At 36.9% G+C, this 16,103-nt stretch overlaps 1 protein-coding gene across 1 annotated transcript in view; it reads left to right on the top strand.

The window, feature by feature from the left end:
- The window catches only part of LOC149213500 (Regulator of chromosome condensation (RCC1) family protein), a 154,795-nt gene that overhangs the window by 76,948 nt on the left and 61,744 nt on the right, over nucleotides 1-16,103 (top strand). The window lies entirely within an intron of this gene.

The raw sequence follows: 16,103 nt of genomic DNA, 5'->3' as shown, positions 1-16,103 counted from the left end.
GGTTTATAGTAAAATAAATATGGGTCATCCAAGCAAAGAGAAAACAGAAATTATTTTGCAGTGCACTATGACAATTCTGTTTCTGGAGACGTAAGAAGAGTTTTTTCTTTGAGGTAAAAGTGAAAAGACTACATGTGTGAGTGTTGAAGGCATGAAAGTGATCGGAGGAGCCTCCATTGTATGAAACAGGGTTATATAGTCTTAATGATAGGTCCTGTAAAACATATATGAAAAAGACGTGTAATAAGCAGATTAAGATTATTTATGAGCTGAGTCATGAAAGGAAGCAGAGAAATAGTCCTTCCCAATAGACAAGTCTTAAATTCCTGAAAAGGAAACAAACAGACCGCATCTAATTGTCAATTCTAGCTGTGGCTGCAGAGCTATGCCTATCCTTGTCATGCGGCATTCGGAGCAACATTCCCTTGATTTGTAGTAGCTCTTGTTTCTGGGTGAGGATCTCCTTAGAGAGTAGGGTGAGGGTTCATTCTAGATAAGCCAAGTGGTGTATGGCAGGCTTTCTGAATTGCTTTCGGGCATACAGGCTGAAGGAAATGAAGGAATGGATGTGCCACATCATGTTTAAGGAGTAGTTCCATAACAGAGTTTGCCTGCCTCTTCTATTCATGGTGTCTTTCATAGCAAAATCAGAAATTAGGGTATATTCTTTCTCCTTCATCATCTATGCCAGTTACCTTGGAGGAGGCATTAGAATTTGAGTTGGAATAGTTGGAAAGTTTTTGCTTTATATTTATATTTTCTAATTTTGAGGTGACAGCCAAGCTACGCACCAAATTGGTGTAGGCCCCCATGTTTGTGGGACAAGGCACCCACCTCTGCATAGCGATTTGACTACTAAAGTCTCTAGAGATGTAAAGGGACCTAGGATGGTTCTTGTAATGGGCCCTTCATTTGCATCTTCTTTTTCTTCAATGGAGTCGTGACTTATCAACTTGATAGAGGCATTGCACTTTTTGGATTATCCAATGACCATGCTGGTTCTAGTGACTAGGTCTAGAGTGTGGGGATTCTGAGTGCTTGTCTCATTAGGATTTTGTGGATTTTGAGTCCACTTCGGCTGAAGATTACAAACATACTATCGCTCGGGTATATCTCAAATCAAAATGGGAATAGAATTGCCCATATGGGTAGGAGGGTTGACAATCGTGGATGTTTTCAAACTTATTAGACAGAAGGGCTCCTCAGGGAGAGTTGAGCAGGAAAAGGGGAAGCAAAAATTGAAGAAAGCAGATGGTGATGGAAAGGATTAACATATTTGAAAGCCAAAAGAGGCAGGGAAGTGAATTGAAATCCAAGAGAGGAAGAGAGATAACCTTTAAGCTAAGTTACACAACATCAAAACGTCTGGAAGTTTCTGAAACAGGTACAACTGGAAATGTGACCCCAAAAAATGTAAAACATCGGCTGAAATGTTATATGTATTTTAAATTATTTTACAAATAAGTTAATAACATATTATCTTGCAAGAAAAGAAAGAATGAGACACATAAATGACATTTTAGAGGGAAAACCAAGTCTTTATTAACTCTCATAAATGATTGCGTGATGCAAAAATCCAAAATTTGCTGTTATAGATGAGGTTGTACATTGAAGGTTCACAAATCAGCTTTTATACATCAGGCTGTTTGTTCCTAAACTAAAATATAACATGAGCTAAAGAGAATTATTGGCGACATTAACATATCATTGATCATAAAAGTCCTCATTCTCATCAACAAAAATAGAACAAGATGCTTGTTCAACAGAAAACGTAACTCTACAAGTACTTGCACTTGTAGCTCCAGTTGCATCAGCACTGAGTCTAATATCAAGAATAGCAAGAGAAAATTCTGAGTCTGGACATTTTGCTTGCACATCTCAATCTTTATGCGGTCCACTTTTATATTCTTCACCCACTACGTGCCACACGGTGCAGGTTTTGTAGAAATTGTGTTTATTGCTGTAGCACACTCAGTTTCAAGTTTATACATGGTTTAATGATCAAAACCCATCATAAACATATGACTGATATAGAAATTAATTTAGCGTTCAACTTGAAACAAAAGGCTATACTATCTTTCACTTTTCAGCTGATATGAGAGAAGAAAATGCAAACGCGCACACATAATATTTTACACACTTGTTTTTGGTCTAAGACCCTGGAAAAACCCTCAATGGGAACACTAGTCTTCTAGTAATTCTTAGGTTGCTTTAAGAAAATCAATACATCGAGAGAAAATCAAACTTATCGCCCCTATTCTCTTGTGGTAGTCACTCATTGGTTACAGTGAAAATCGAGCCCTCTGTCTTTGTCATAAATTCAGAATGACTTAGCTTTGTTTTCTGTGCAACTGACTGTGACTTAACTTGCTGCCAAACTGAGCAGAACCAACTGACTGTGACTTAACTTGCTGCCAAACATAGCAGAACTATCTTGAGAATTTCTGTTATAGCTCTAACCCAGAAATATATGATAATGGAAATAAACTCAGAAACAATATAGAAATAGATAGAAATGCTTCTTTATTAATCAAACCCTTAAGGTAGGGCAACACCATACATTCACTCCTTAAGGAAGGAGAACACTCCACAAGCCATATGCCTGTTCATACAATAATCTTTGACTATATCCCCTGTGGAGTCTCTAGCCTCTATATAGGCCTCATACATACAATACCTTGGGTCATTACCATGGTTCCCTCATACCATCAACTAATACCATGGGCCCATTACATTATTATTAACTACTTGTGGTCCCTTACATGACATCGGTTAACCACCTTATTTATTACTATGGCCCATCCCATTATTACATTATTACCTTGGGTACCTCCCTTGGTACCCCATATTATCCCCCCTAGGTATATAACATTCCACCCTCAAAGCATGTTTCGTCCCCCAAACATGGGAAGAACATAAATAATAAGATCTACTCAAAAGAGTAGTCCGCTGATACCATGCACGTGCATCTAGCCATCCAAGAGAAAGGTGAACCCTTGATCTCGCTGGTGCCTCGCTCGCTTGAGATGGAAGTTGACCGTGGCAGCTCTTCTGTGTTGATGTGTATTGGGTGGATCTTCTCTCCTCGCTATCCGTCATGTGACTTTTGGTTTTCATCTTGATGGTTGTCTTGCGGGGTGATGTGGGTGATGATATGTTGAAGTTCTAACCCACGGTGTCTTTTTCTTTAATTCACCCTGCTGTGGTGCTTGTTGTGGTGTCTTTTTTTCCAATATGACTTCAACCACTGAACCCTCATCAGATGTGTCAGCACCTGTTACCTTTTCGGCTTCAGCCTCTGTTTGTGTTTGATTGTCGACCATCAACTGCTCATCATCTGATATGTCAGTCCCTGTAACATCTTCTGCTTCAACCTCCTTAGACTCTACCTGCTTATTAATGGAAATATCCTGTAATGTAATTTTCTTCTTTTTATACCAGAGCTTCAGGAATTTCTTCTGCACATTAATATTTATAGTACCCACTAATTCCATCCAAGGGTATCCCAAAACAACATCCATGTTATCCATATCTGAAGCATAAAAATCACCATGAAACACATACTTATCCATAGAAAGTTTCAAATCCTTATAAATTTGAACATCCTTATCATCAACCTGTGTATTTTCAATATGTTTTGCTGGGACTTGCAATTTTTTTGCCAAATTAACATTGATAAAATTATGTTTACAACTAGGATTGGTGGAAACAATGATCTTCTCTTTCTGAATTAATCCAGGAACCTACAATAAGGATACCAGTAGGAAATAACCCCACATGTTTCTCCTTATCTTGTTTTCTAGCATGAGACTATCTGTCTAAAAGTAATTTTTCAAATTTTTCATCGGGCAGCTTGGAACACTTCTTTTGGTTAAGTAATCCCCACCATGTGGCCGCCTCATCTGTAAAATCCTTCACTGCCCACCATTTCCAAATGTTTTTCCATACCCACTTCTTTTGTTTTATGTATTCCTCAATAGTAGGACAACTATCTTTTCCTGTAAAATAAAGAACCTCTCTAGAAGCCATGAGGAGAGTTCTGAAAAAAATCACTTACTTGGCGAAAATTTGAAATTGTCATAGTTTCGTCAATATTGCTCAGAATCTTTATTATGACCTGTTTTTTGAAACAGAGCAATCATTCTGTATCTGCTCATGTGATAGAAATCCTGATCCAGGCACTAGAATTCCAGATCTGCGCTGCAACTCTTCCGCCGGCACCAAAATTTCTGCAAAAATAGTTGATTTTAAATCAGCGATATCTCCCTCATCCAGACTCCGGTTCGACCGATTTTTTTTTTTTGAAATTGGGAATTTTTTCACATAGAATCCAAATCTGCAATTATATTTTTCAGATCTTGTACCAAGACGTCTAGATCTGTGCCGCAAAATCGCTGCCCTGAAAATTGTCTGCAACCCCACTGATTTTTAGATCAGCGATATCTCCTTCATCCGGGCTCCGATTCAACCGATGTTTTTTTTGAAATCGACTATTTTTTCACAAGGAATACAGATCTGCAATTAGATTTTGCAGATCTTGCACCAAAACATATAGATCTGATTTGCAACTCGCCACCCCTGAAACCCTCCAAAAAAAATTCTCCACTTTTGTGCCCAAGAAAGTGCTCTGATACCACTTGTTGTAGATCTAACCCAGAAATATATGATAATGGAAATAAACCCAGAAACAATAAGAGGGAAATAGATAGAAATGATTCACTTTATTGATTAAATAGCTCTGATACCACTTGTTGTAGCTCTGATACCACTTGTTATAGCTTTGATACCACTTGTTATAGATCTAACCCAAAAATATTATAGATCTGATATAAAAATATAAGACAATGCAAATAAACCCATAAATAATATGAAATGATTCTTTATTGATCAAACCCTTAAGGTAGGGCAACACCATACATTCACTCCTTAAGGAAGGAGAACACTCCACAAGCCATATGCCTGTTCTTACAATAATCCTTGACTATATCCCCTGTGGAGTCTCTAGCCTATATATAGGCCTCATACATACAATACCCTCGATCATGACCATGGTTCCCTCATACCGTTAACTAATACCATGGGCCCATTACATTATTATTAACTACTTGTGGTCCCTTACATGACATGGGTTAACCACCTTATTTATTACTATGGCCCATCCCATTATTACATTATTACCTTGGGTACCTCCCTTGGTACCCCATGTTATCCCCCCTAGGTATATAACAATTTCTGTCACATAGTTGACTGCAAACAGCATTGAACTGTGTGCTAAATGAGGCCTGAAAACCACGCTGACTGGGAGCTGTTTCTTGTCCTCCTTAACCTAGGAAACTTGAGCTGGGTACTCCTTGCTTCTCAACCAAATTTAGTTACAAATCTCGTCCTACATTTATCCCAGAAATTGGGCTGAACTCAGACTGGAAACTACCCGAAATTTTGGGCTGGAAATCTCTCTCTAACACAGCCTGAAAAGGTTTGAAACTCGGCTAGGAATCACCACTTCTTTTGACCTGAACTTGGCCTATACACAAGCCTGAATATTAGGCTTGAACTCAGCCTAAAGACCCTCCTAAACTCAGCTTGAAGACCACGCAGAAACCCTGTTTGGAATCCAGTGCAAATGCAATCGGTTTTTGCTGACAGAAGTTTTTGGGATTTGTGCCAGGAATCTGGCCTAAAAATTCAGGCTCTTTGCTTGTGCTGTTCTTAGAACTTTTTCTGTACGAACTTCTTCGTCGCCTGCAACCACAATTTCCTTGCTCTCCTGACTCCTCTTCTCAAGTCTCATGGGAAGAATTGAAGATTGTGTACGCACAAAACTTAGATAGCAATTATAACCAAATCTATAGAAGCATGAAGTTAGCCATTTCAGAATCATAGAAGCATTTCAACTTTATACATATCAGATACCCAAACTTAATTACAAACAAGAGACATATACACTTAACATTTTGCTAAGGACTTTGTCATAAAACCCTAGATTGCTTCACAACAACTTTCATTTTATCTAGGGTTTCAATGTTTCTTTCAAAGGTGTAACCTATCCGACTACAATATATAGCACACTCTAGAAACAATTCAAATATAGATCTACAAGGTATCTAACAACATTCAGAATTCATATGTTAGACTTTCCACTAGGGATTCATACAAATCTTAGGTTTCATACAAAAGAATCAATTAAAACCAATCACAACTTAGTCATTAACATGACCAAATTCCACTAGGGTTAGTTGCAAACCCCAAATTTTTCAATCAAACATCAAATCCAACTAAAACTCAAATTTCAACAATCTTACACAAATCTCAAATCATCACTTTGTCATCATACATTAGAGATTTTCACTTCTACTAAGGTCGAACTCCAAAACGCTAGAATTTCATTTTCACAACGTCGACAATCAGTAGGTCTTAGATTGTTATATCACACATACTAGAGAATTCAACTACTACTAGGTTTAGCTGCAAAACCTTAGATTTACTAAACAACATCATCCTAGAACATCAAACTTTGACTAGAGCTTGTTTCCATACCCTAGGATTCATGATCACCGACAAACAGGTCAAGTCATACATCTAGGACATCATCATCAGGCATAGGCATTTCATATCACGAGTTAGTCAAACCCAACTTCACAAAGATCAATAAGAGTTAGACATACAACAAGCTTAATTAGACTAGGGTTTGATTAGACAAACACACATATTCCGTGGAAATCAGTGCTAAGACATTATATGGGTCTTTGTTACACATTCTACCAAACCCTAATGAGTTAGGTTTTCAATATAGAAACATGACAAACCCAAAATTACCAATATTCCAAAGGTTTGGGATTTTAGACTTTATCATTCAACCCTAACAAGTTAGGTTTTCTTGATCATACCAAAATCATAAGCATGGCATCATCAATAAACTTCAAATAACATTTCTCAATATCCCTAGGCAGTTTATGGTTTCAGACATTCACATTAGCATACCCTTAGGTTACTGTTTTCTGGAGAACTTGTCTAGGGTTCTATAAAATCATTTAAGAATAGGAGTGGGGTAGATTTATTAAGTGATGAATCACCCAAAATAGGAATCAATATGGTTCACTATAGCTAGTCACACCAATGTTAGTAATAGACTATCAAATGAATACACATTTATTATAACAAAATCAATGTTTTAAAGCGTAACTTTGTTCTTTGACAAACCTTGTCTTGGGAGGTACTCTTCCATAGTCCTCGAGAATATAACATATGTTTTCCTAATCACGACAATAAAGGGAGAATCATGATTAATATTTAATATAATCAAAACTTAAATGAGTATATGAAACCAAAAATTGAAAGGAAATGAGATACTTATCTTTGTGAGTTGGTGGGGGTTCCCTCCAAAGCTTGAGGGATACGTATAAACTTATAAACAAACGAAAATATCTTTTCCAAAAGCATGTTAAAACCCATAAATTCTAAACATCAAAAATATAAAATAGAATAAATAAGACTAAAAGCAAAGGACTTGGTTGTGTAAACCCCTTATGTTAGATTCTTCAGGTTTGACTTTCTTTGGGTCTCTTTCTTCAACAATGTTGGCTTGATCTCTTTCTTTTTTCTTGTTTCTTGGATTGTCAAGACAATTACTCTTGTAGTGACCCTTCTTAAGACATTGATAACATTCTACCTTGGACATGTCAAGTTTCTTCCTTGATTCTTTCGATCTCTTTCCTTTATGTTGAACAATGTAGGCATTTGATACTCCTTCAGGATTGGCAACTAGAGGGATCCTCAATTCTTCTTGACTGGAGGTAGTCTATAGTTCTTCAATAGTGGGAGCTTCCTTCCAACTGTTAAGTCCTGCAACAAATGCACCACAAGTAGGTGGCAATCCTAATAGAGCAGTGATCACAGGTTCTTTGTTTCGAACATTTTCACCAATGGCAAAGAGATCATCTCTGATTCTTGCTATCTTCACAAGGGTGGCCACGATTGATATGTTATTTTGTACACTTATTGCTCAAAACTGTTGTTGTACATAATATAAATGTATTTGTATAATATTTTATAAGTTGATAAGATGAATTGAACGCTTACAACGCTGAGGTGGTGCTCCTTTAATAGGAATTGACTGGCCATGCCCAAAGGAGAGAGACATGTCCCTTGGGACTGATGTCTCTTCGATTAACTAAGTGTTATTTTAATAATTTATCTAATTAATTTAATAATATTTAAATATTTTAGTTTTTATGAATTTTAAAATCATAACATTGCCTTCCCCTTAAAAATGCTTTGTCCTGAAAGCATGGGTAACGCTGGGTGTTGCTAAATGAAATGTTTTGGCTCCCAAGATGAATCTTCCTCTAATAATTTCTTCAATTTGATGAGATACTCCTTTATTGTCTTGGACAATAATGCTTTCTCCCTGGTGGTGAGTATACCTTTAGGTTCTAAGATGATTCTTCCTTCATCATTCGTCTTCAGTATCTCTGTTTGAGCTCTTTCGTTTTGCCCCAATACTTTCTTGAGATTTGATACATGGAAGGTATTATGGATTCAACACTTATCTGGCATCTTCAATCCATAGGCTACACTACTTATTTTTTTAATTATTTGATACGACTCATACTATTTAGGAGATAGTTTATTTTTCCCTTGCAATTTTAATGATAATTGCTTATAAGGTTGGAGCCTAACAAAGATCCAATCTCCTTGAAATTCTCTTTGAATTCGATGTCGATAGACCTATTGTTTCATTCTATTACATGCCATTGCTAGATGTTCTTTTAATAAGTTAATGATTCTTTGCTTTTCTTCTAAGTGGTTTTTCGCTGTTGGAACCCTAGAATCGAGTAGTGCAAAATTCCTCCATTTGGGTGGTTCATAACCATAGAGAGCTTGGAAAGGTGTCAGTTTAGCCGACATATGGTAGGTGGTGTTCTACCACCATTCCGCTAGGTGTATCCATTGGGTCCATTTATTTTGCTTGACAATGACGAAGCAACGAAGATATGTTTCCAAGGATTTATTTACGATTTCAGTTTGACCATTTGTCTGGGATGATACATTGTACTCATGTTGAGGGATATCCCCGCACGGTGGTAGAATATTTTCACTCTTATTGCTTCGACAAATACCACATTTTACAACATATTTATGAATTTCCTTGCTCATGCCCTTGCAATAGAATCACTGTCAAATGTTGTAGTAAGTCTTGTAGAATCCGACATGTTCGACTGGAGGCTAATTGTGAGATTCTTCTTGAATTTTCATCTTAAATTTGGATGTTGGTGTTAAGTAAATTCTACCTTTATACCATATTATGTCATTCTTCCAATCAAAATTGGTATATTGATTGATATTCTTAATCATTAAATCACAATCCTTACCCTTGCCATATTCGGCTCGTATTTTATCCAACCATTCCGGAATAACTATCATGGCAACACATGTTATGTTGTCATCCTTGCGTGAGAGTGCATCAACTACGACATTCTCCTTTCCTCTCTTGTGCAATATTTCTAGGTCGAGCTGACAGCTTCTCCATCCACCCTTTTTGTTGTGTTGATAATGTCCTTTGCTGAAGTAAGAATTGAAGATTTTTGTGGTCAATTCGGATTGAAAATTTACTCCTAAGCTAGTATTGGTGCCACTTTGTTAAAGTATGTATGATGGCGAGCATCTCCTTTTGGTATGTTGATTTCAAGCCTTCTCGTTATTAAGTTTCCGGCTCTTGAGTGCTATAGGCTGGTTGTCCTACATTAATATGGCTCCAATTCTGAATCCCAAAGCATCACATTCGACTACGAACGGTTTGGAGAAGTCAGGAGTCGCTAGCACCAGTGTAACTGACATTACTTCCTTTAGATCCTCAAAACACTTGTTTGCATGGTCATTGCCGTGAAAATCATTCTTCTTTAACAAATTGGTCAAGGGTGCTTTCAAATGTGCGTAGTTTTTTATAAATCTTCTGTACCCAGTTAGTCCTAGAAATCCTCTTAGCTTGGATATGTTCTTCAGTTTGGGCCATTCTCTGATTGCTTTAACTTTGTTGGGGTCCACTTTGACTCCCTCTCTGGATATAATGTGTCTTAGGTATTCAACTTCTTTTTGCGCAAAGTTACATTCCGGTAACTTGGCATATAATTGATTCTTCTCTAATACAAATAGTACTGCTTCCACATGCTTGAAGTTTTCCTTCCATGTCTTACTATAAACGAGGATATCGTCAAAAAAGACTAACACAAACTTTTGCAAGTATGGTGGAATAGTTCATTCATGGTAGCATCTTCCCCTTTGTGAGTTTTGAATGTTGTCTTTTCAATGTCTTCTAGTCTTACCCGTATTTGGTAGTACCCTGATCTTAGATCTAATTTTGAGAAGTATTCCGCACCATGTAGCTCATCTAGCATTTCATGAATGAATCGGATCGGAAATTTATGATTGATAGTGATTTTGTTTAACACTCTGTAATCTATACATAATCGGAAGGACCCATCTTTCTTTCTGACCAATACTACAGGGGCAGCTTATGGACTTCTACTTTTCTTAATGATTCCATGCTTCAACAGGTCTTGTATCAATTGTTCTATTTTTGTTTTGTGATGATGGGGATAACGATACGGTTTAATGTTTACTGGTGCCGAGTTTGGTTTGACTTCAATGATGTGTTCAATTCACCTTTCAGGAGGTAATTTCATTGGGAGACCTTGAAAAACCTTCTCGTATTTCTGGATCAAGGATGAAATTTCTGATGGCTAGTGAGACCTTTCTATCGATAATAACTCCAACTACTGACATTGTGCAACAAAGGCAGGGGTTCCCTTGGGTATAAGTTTTTTCATATGTTGAGCCGAGATGACTCGAGTGGGTGGAGCTTGGAACCAAAACAACTTATATTTCCTTCCATCCCATTTGAATTTAATGAACTGCTTTTGGGTATTAGTTGAATACATGCCTAGTGTTTGTATGCATTGTATCCCTAAAACGACCTCTACTCCTCCTTGGGGGACTGTATAAAAAATGGACTCCAATTCAGAATCGCTTGGTTGCAATTTAACTTTATGGAACTTGCCTACTCCATCTATTTGTTTACCATCTACTACCATAACTGTTAAATCTTCTACAAGGTAAGCAAAAATGTTCAGTCTTTTTGCAACATTGACATCTACAAAGTTGGGCATACTCCTTGAGTCTATTAGAACGATCACGTTTTGTTTCTTGATGTGACCTTTAAGCTTTAGTGTCTGTGGTTGAACTCGATTGTGATGGCTGCTGGAGAAATTCAAGGTGTATCTTCTTCTATTTCTGGATTAGGGTTTTCATTTTCTTCATTGTTTTTTTCGTCAGAGCTGTCTTTTGAAGATTCTTCTTCGCAGTTGTAAAATTTTTGCTTTGTGCACTTGTGTCTTGCGTAATACTTGTCTTCGCATGTCGAAACACTTGCCATCGTTTTCCCTTTCAACATTAAGTTGTTTTTCTTCCTCCCTTGCACATTGGTGGTGGAACGTACTTGCCAGTGTTTTTTGACGAAAGTTTACTAGATTTCCCTTTCGAATAATTGTTTGGCTTCTCATTATTGGCATGTGGTGCTTTATGGAGTTTATATTTTCGTTTGATAATTATAGCTGCGTGTCTGGCATCTTCAATGGTTTTGGGTTTATGTAATTTTAATTCTTCTCGAATATAATCTTTAAGGCCACAAAGATACATTTTTCATAGTTCTTAATTTCAAAATCGTCTTTACCTTACCACCAACACTTCCCATTTGTGAGCGTATTCACTCACCATTCCTTTCTGTTTGAGGGGATCGAATCTGTGGTATACAATATCCTCTACCTCATCATGAAATCTTTTCAGTGTGGCGTTTTTAAAGTTTTGCTAATTGAACGAGCAACTTGTACATTTAGAAGACCACCACAGAAACCATTCGTATGCTTTTGCTTCTAGGTAGTTGGATGCAGTCATGACCCTTTCTTGCTTGCCAAGTGGTGGGTTTGCTAAAAAATTGCGTCCATCTTATTTACCTATACTACGACGCCTTTACGGTCCTTACCATCATACTTAGGTAACTCCTTTTAAATATTAAGATGTTTCCTTTTGAAATGCTTAGTATAATACCGACTTCCTTTGAAGTGTAGTTGAGGTATTCTCGGTTGCTCATGCCTCAAAAATCCACGGTTTGGAGAATTTTCTTCTTCTGGTGTGTGGGGACTTTGTGTGGCTCAAGGTGGTTTAGTCTTCTCAAAATGTTGGTCTTCTCAAAAGTGTTGGCTCATCATGTTTTTTAAATTCGAAATATCTTTGGCCATTTGGTCCTGTTTATTAACCGACTCTTCGACATTATCCATGCGCTTATACACCTTGTTGATGTCCTCTTGGATTTTTTTTATGTCGTCACTGTTATTACTGCACCCCATTTTCGACTTCTTCTTCTTGCTAGACCTAATTTTTTTTAAATTAATATTGTTTAAAATAATTTTAATTAATTAATTTTTTTTTGTTTTTTGTTTTTGTTTATATATAATAATTAAATTATTTTAATATAACTTTATTAATTAAATAAATTTATTAAATTGAGTTATATTATAATATAACTATAATATGATCAACTTGTTAGCGTGACCTATTGACTGGACGACCACGACGTTTGACCTTGATTGTTTGTTTGGTTAACGTTTGGTTGAACTGCGTCACGTACCATGAGTTACAACGTATAATGTTCCCTTGACCTTTCGAATGGGACCATGATTTTTTGTTATTTGCCATAGCGGAAAGCGGAAGGACGTGGTGTGATTGAATGAGAGAGGGAAATATATGGAACAACCAACGGGAGAAGAATGGAATGTGGGTAGTGTTGGACGCAGGTGACGAGAGACCACAATTAGCGGAATATATGGAATAACCAGAGAAAGAAGAAAATGAAGGTGGAGGGTCGACAGGGTTGTCGCCCCGCAGTGAGCGTGGTTGCTACTAGAGGATTGCGGCTTTGATACCATTGGTACGCTAATTATGTACACTTATTGCTCAAAATTGTTGCTATACATAATATAAATGTATTTGTATAATATTTTATAAGTTGATAAAATGAATTGAATGCTTACAAGGCTGTGGCGATGCTCCTTTAATAGGAGTTGACTGACCATGCCCAAAGGAGAGAGACATGTCCCTTGGTATTGATGTCTCTTCGATTAACTAAGTTTTATTTTAAAATCCTGTCAAATAATTTATCTAATTAATTTAATAATGTTTAAAATTTAGTTTTTATGAATTTTAAATTCATAACAACTGTATGTTCTTTAGTCATCTTTGTGGTCTTTAGCTCATCTTTCAAACTTGCTACTTGACCAATGTTCTTAATAGTGAATAACTTTGACAAGGATTCATACATTTCTTGAGCATGATTGATGCTGACTATGAATGGGAAGGTTGTCCTTTATTCCTTCTACCATTAGAGTCATGGCCACCAATTCTAATTCCTTGATTTCCACTTTGTCAGCATCATTGGAGTCTTGTGTAGGGTTCTTTACTTTTCCTTTGACCATGTCTAGAACCTTGTTCTTTTCAAGGATGAGGTCAATCCTCTTCTTCCATGTTATAATTGGCGACTAGGGCCAAACTCCACATGGGTCATCTTATTTATGACAACTGATATTTTTCTTGGATTCCTCTCTCTTAGAGGTGTCAGATTGATCTAAAGATCATCCGATTTTGACATATACAAATGAAGTTACGAATTTATTTTGATTATGGTCAAATTGTCAAGGTTGGCCATCAAACTTATGTAGGCTTAGAACCCCAACAATCACGTCTATTCATCCTCAACATTGAATATAAATAGAAAGAGACTTAGCCTCATTTGGACACACTCATCTTCACACTTCTCTCTCTCCTCATTGATTGGGTATGGATTTCTGGCCTCTCTCTCTTCACAAGTCTGAAATTTCAGGAGAGCGAAATTTCAATGGGCCGAAATTTCATGAGAGCGAAATTTCAAGAGGCTGAAATTTCAGGAGACCGAATTTCTAGACAATTTGAACAGCATGCGTTGACCTCCTTTGATTGTGTTTTTGTGAGGGCTATCTTTGTTTGGGCAGGCCATATTTTTGGGCACATAAATCGAGGCTTAACGTTGACTATTGACCAGCGTTGACTATAGCTAGGGTTCATTGTAGGTAGGCTGTTTGACTAGATTTTGACTGGGCTGAATTTCACTGTTTCGAGGGTTGTTTAATCTTGTTGTTTGGAGCTTGAATTTGGCAGAAGTTGACCGATTTGCTGAGGGTCAAATCTGCCTTGTTGACCAACGTTGCCTTTTTTGGTTAGGGCTCTTTTGTTGTTATTATAAATTATCAGATTTGTAAATTGTACTCTCTTTGTTGAACTATTGAAGACTAGAAGAAGATTTGATCATGGGTTTCCCCACATTGGGGTTTGTCCCTCACTGGTGCCACATCTTGTGTCCTCTTGTCTTGGCTTGTCTTCTACTATTTATGTTTATGTTCTATTTGCATTTTACTATCATGTTGATGGGATTGCTAATTTGAATATTGATACTTGGCCAATAAAGAAATTAAATTAAAATTGTTCTAAAGCATAGAACATAGCATTGTTGCCCTAAATTAACTTTCCAAGACTTGTAGTTTGAGGTTCCTTCAAGTTTGTTCTCTCACTTGATTGTGTTAGACATCTTCCTTGAATATAGTAGATTGCTTCCCTAAGATAATCCTTTTGAATGGTTCCTTGATTAAGTGCTTGAGACTGCCTTTTTCTACTTTCTTCGCTAAAGCTTTGATATGATGTTAGAAAATTAGAAAGACAAAAATATTTTCGTATTCTTGATAATTATGTGTGATGTTCTTGATTTGTTATTACGATTCTTTATATCTTCTTTCTTTTAGTTCATCAAGCAATTACCAAAGCAATAACACATGTAACAACAGACAATTGATGTAGGCACTATGCCATCATAAAACCCCCCCTTGAGGGGAAAACCAAATCAAGAAAATATTTCCTTTTAACAGTGGTCTTTGAGACTCTTCACCCTAGACAAAGACTAGACCTTTGGTCCACACCAAGTTAGCCTCCTAAAATTTCAACCTCCTTTCGAAGAACTTCGACTAGGCAACAACTTTCGGCATCAGGCAGCTTCCGACATCAATGAAACTTGGAAGACTTCGATCTCCCTATCTACAACACGAAACAGAGAGGGGGAGGCACCAAATTTTCGTTTTTCTTCTTCTCCTTAGACTCCATCCAATTCACACTTCCTTTGGCTTCTCAACTTCGTACTTCACACTTCCTAGCTTCCTTAGAGATATCGAACTTGCATGAGATGAAGTACTCCAAATGAATTCAACTTGCTTCTATTTATAGGCTTCAAGGGAGGTCGAATTGATGTCCTTAGGCCGACTTGATGTGGAGGAAGCATAAGTTACATTTGACTCAATGCTTAAACTTTTTACATGATTCAAAAGCCCAGGAAGGGTACTCCTTAAAAGTACAATGACTCTATTGACTCAGAATAAATCCTAGAAGTCCTCAATGGGGACTTTGACCTAAAACATGGTAACCCAAGCATGAATCCCATGCATTAATAAATAACAATAACAATAACAATAATAATAATAAAAATTCCCTTTATTCTTTTGACAAGTACGTTACAAGATGACTCAAATACATTAAATGATGATCGAACCTAGTTAAAATTTCCAACAAATATAGCTTATATATATATATATATAGATTCGTTCAACTTCATTTTACGTAGGATTTCTTTCAGGAATGGAGCAGAGAGATCAGGGTTGCGGGGGAGTGCCCCCCAAGAACCTCCCAATTTGTGCTTTGGTCGGGAGCTACTCGGTAGCACGCTCACGAAATTGATCCCGAAGGGGGAGAAATCTCGGGTCCGTGCTCCCTTTAAAAGAAAACGCTTCCTCGTTTTTAGGGAGCGATTAGTGGAGCTTTTTTAGTTGTTTTTGTAATTTTTCTTTGTAGTAACATTCGAAATGCAATTTTTTACAAAGAAACAAATAATTTTTAAGTGGGGCAACATAATGATCAAGCCTGTGGCCCTAGTATTGATATGTGATTCATGATAATGTTAAATTCTTAAACTAAAA

Source organism: Pinus tabuliformis, chromosome 1_1 (genome assembly GCF_031772625.1).
Source record: "Pinus tabuliformis cultivar Carrire ecotype Pingquan chromosome 1_1, CPIR1, whole genome shotgun sequence".
NCBI lineage: Eukaryota > Viridiplantae > Streptophyta > Pinopsida > Pinales > Pinaceae > Pinus > Pinus tabuliformis.
The sequence above is the reverse complement of the archived record's forward strand: the minus strand, read 5'-3'. Positions and strand labels throughout refer to the sequence as shown.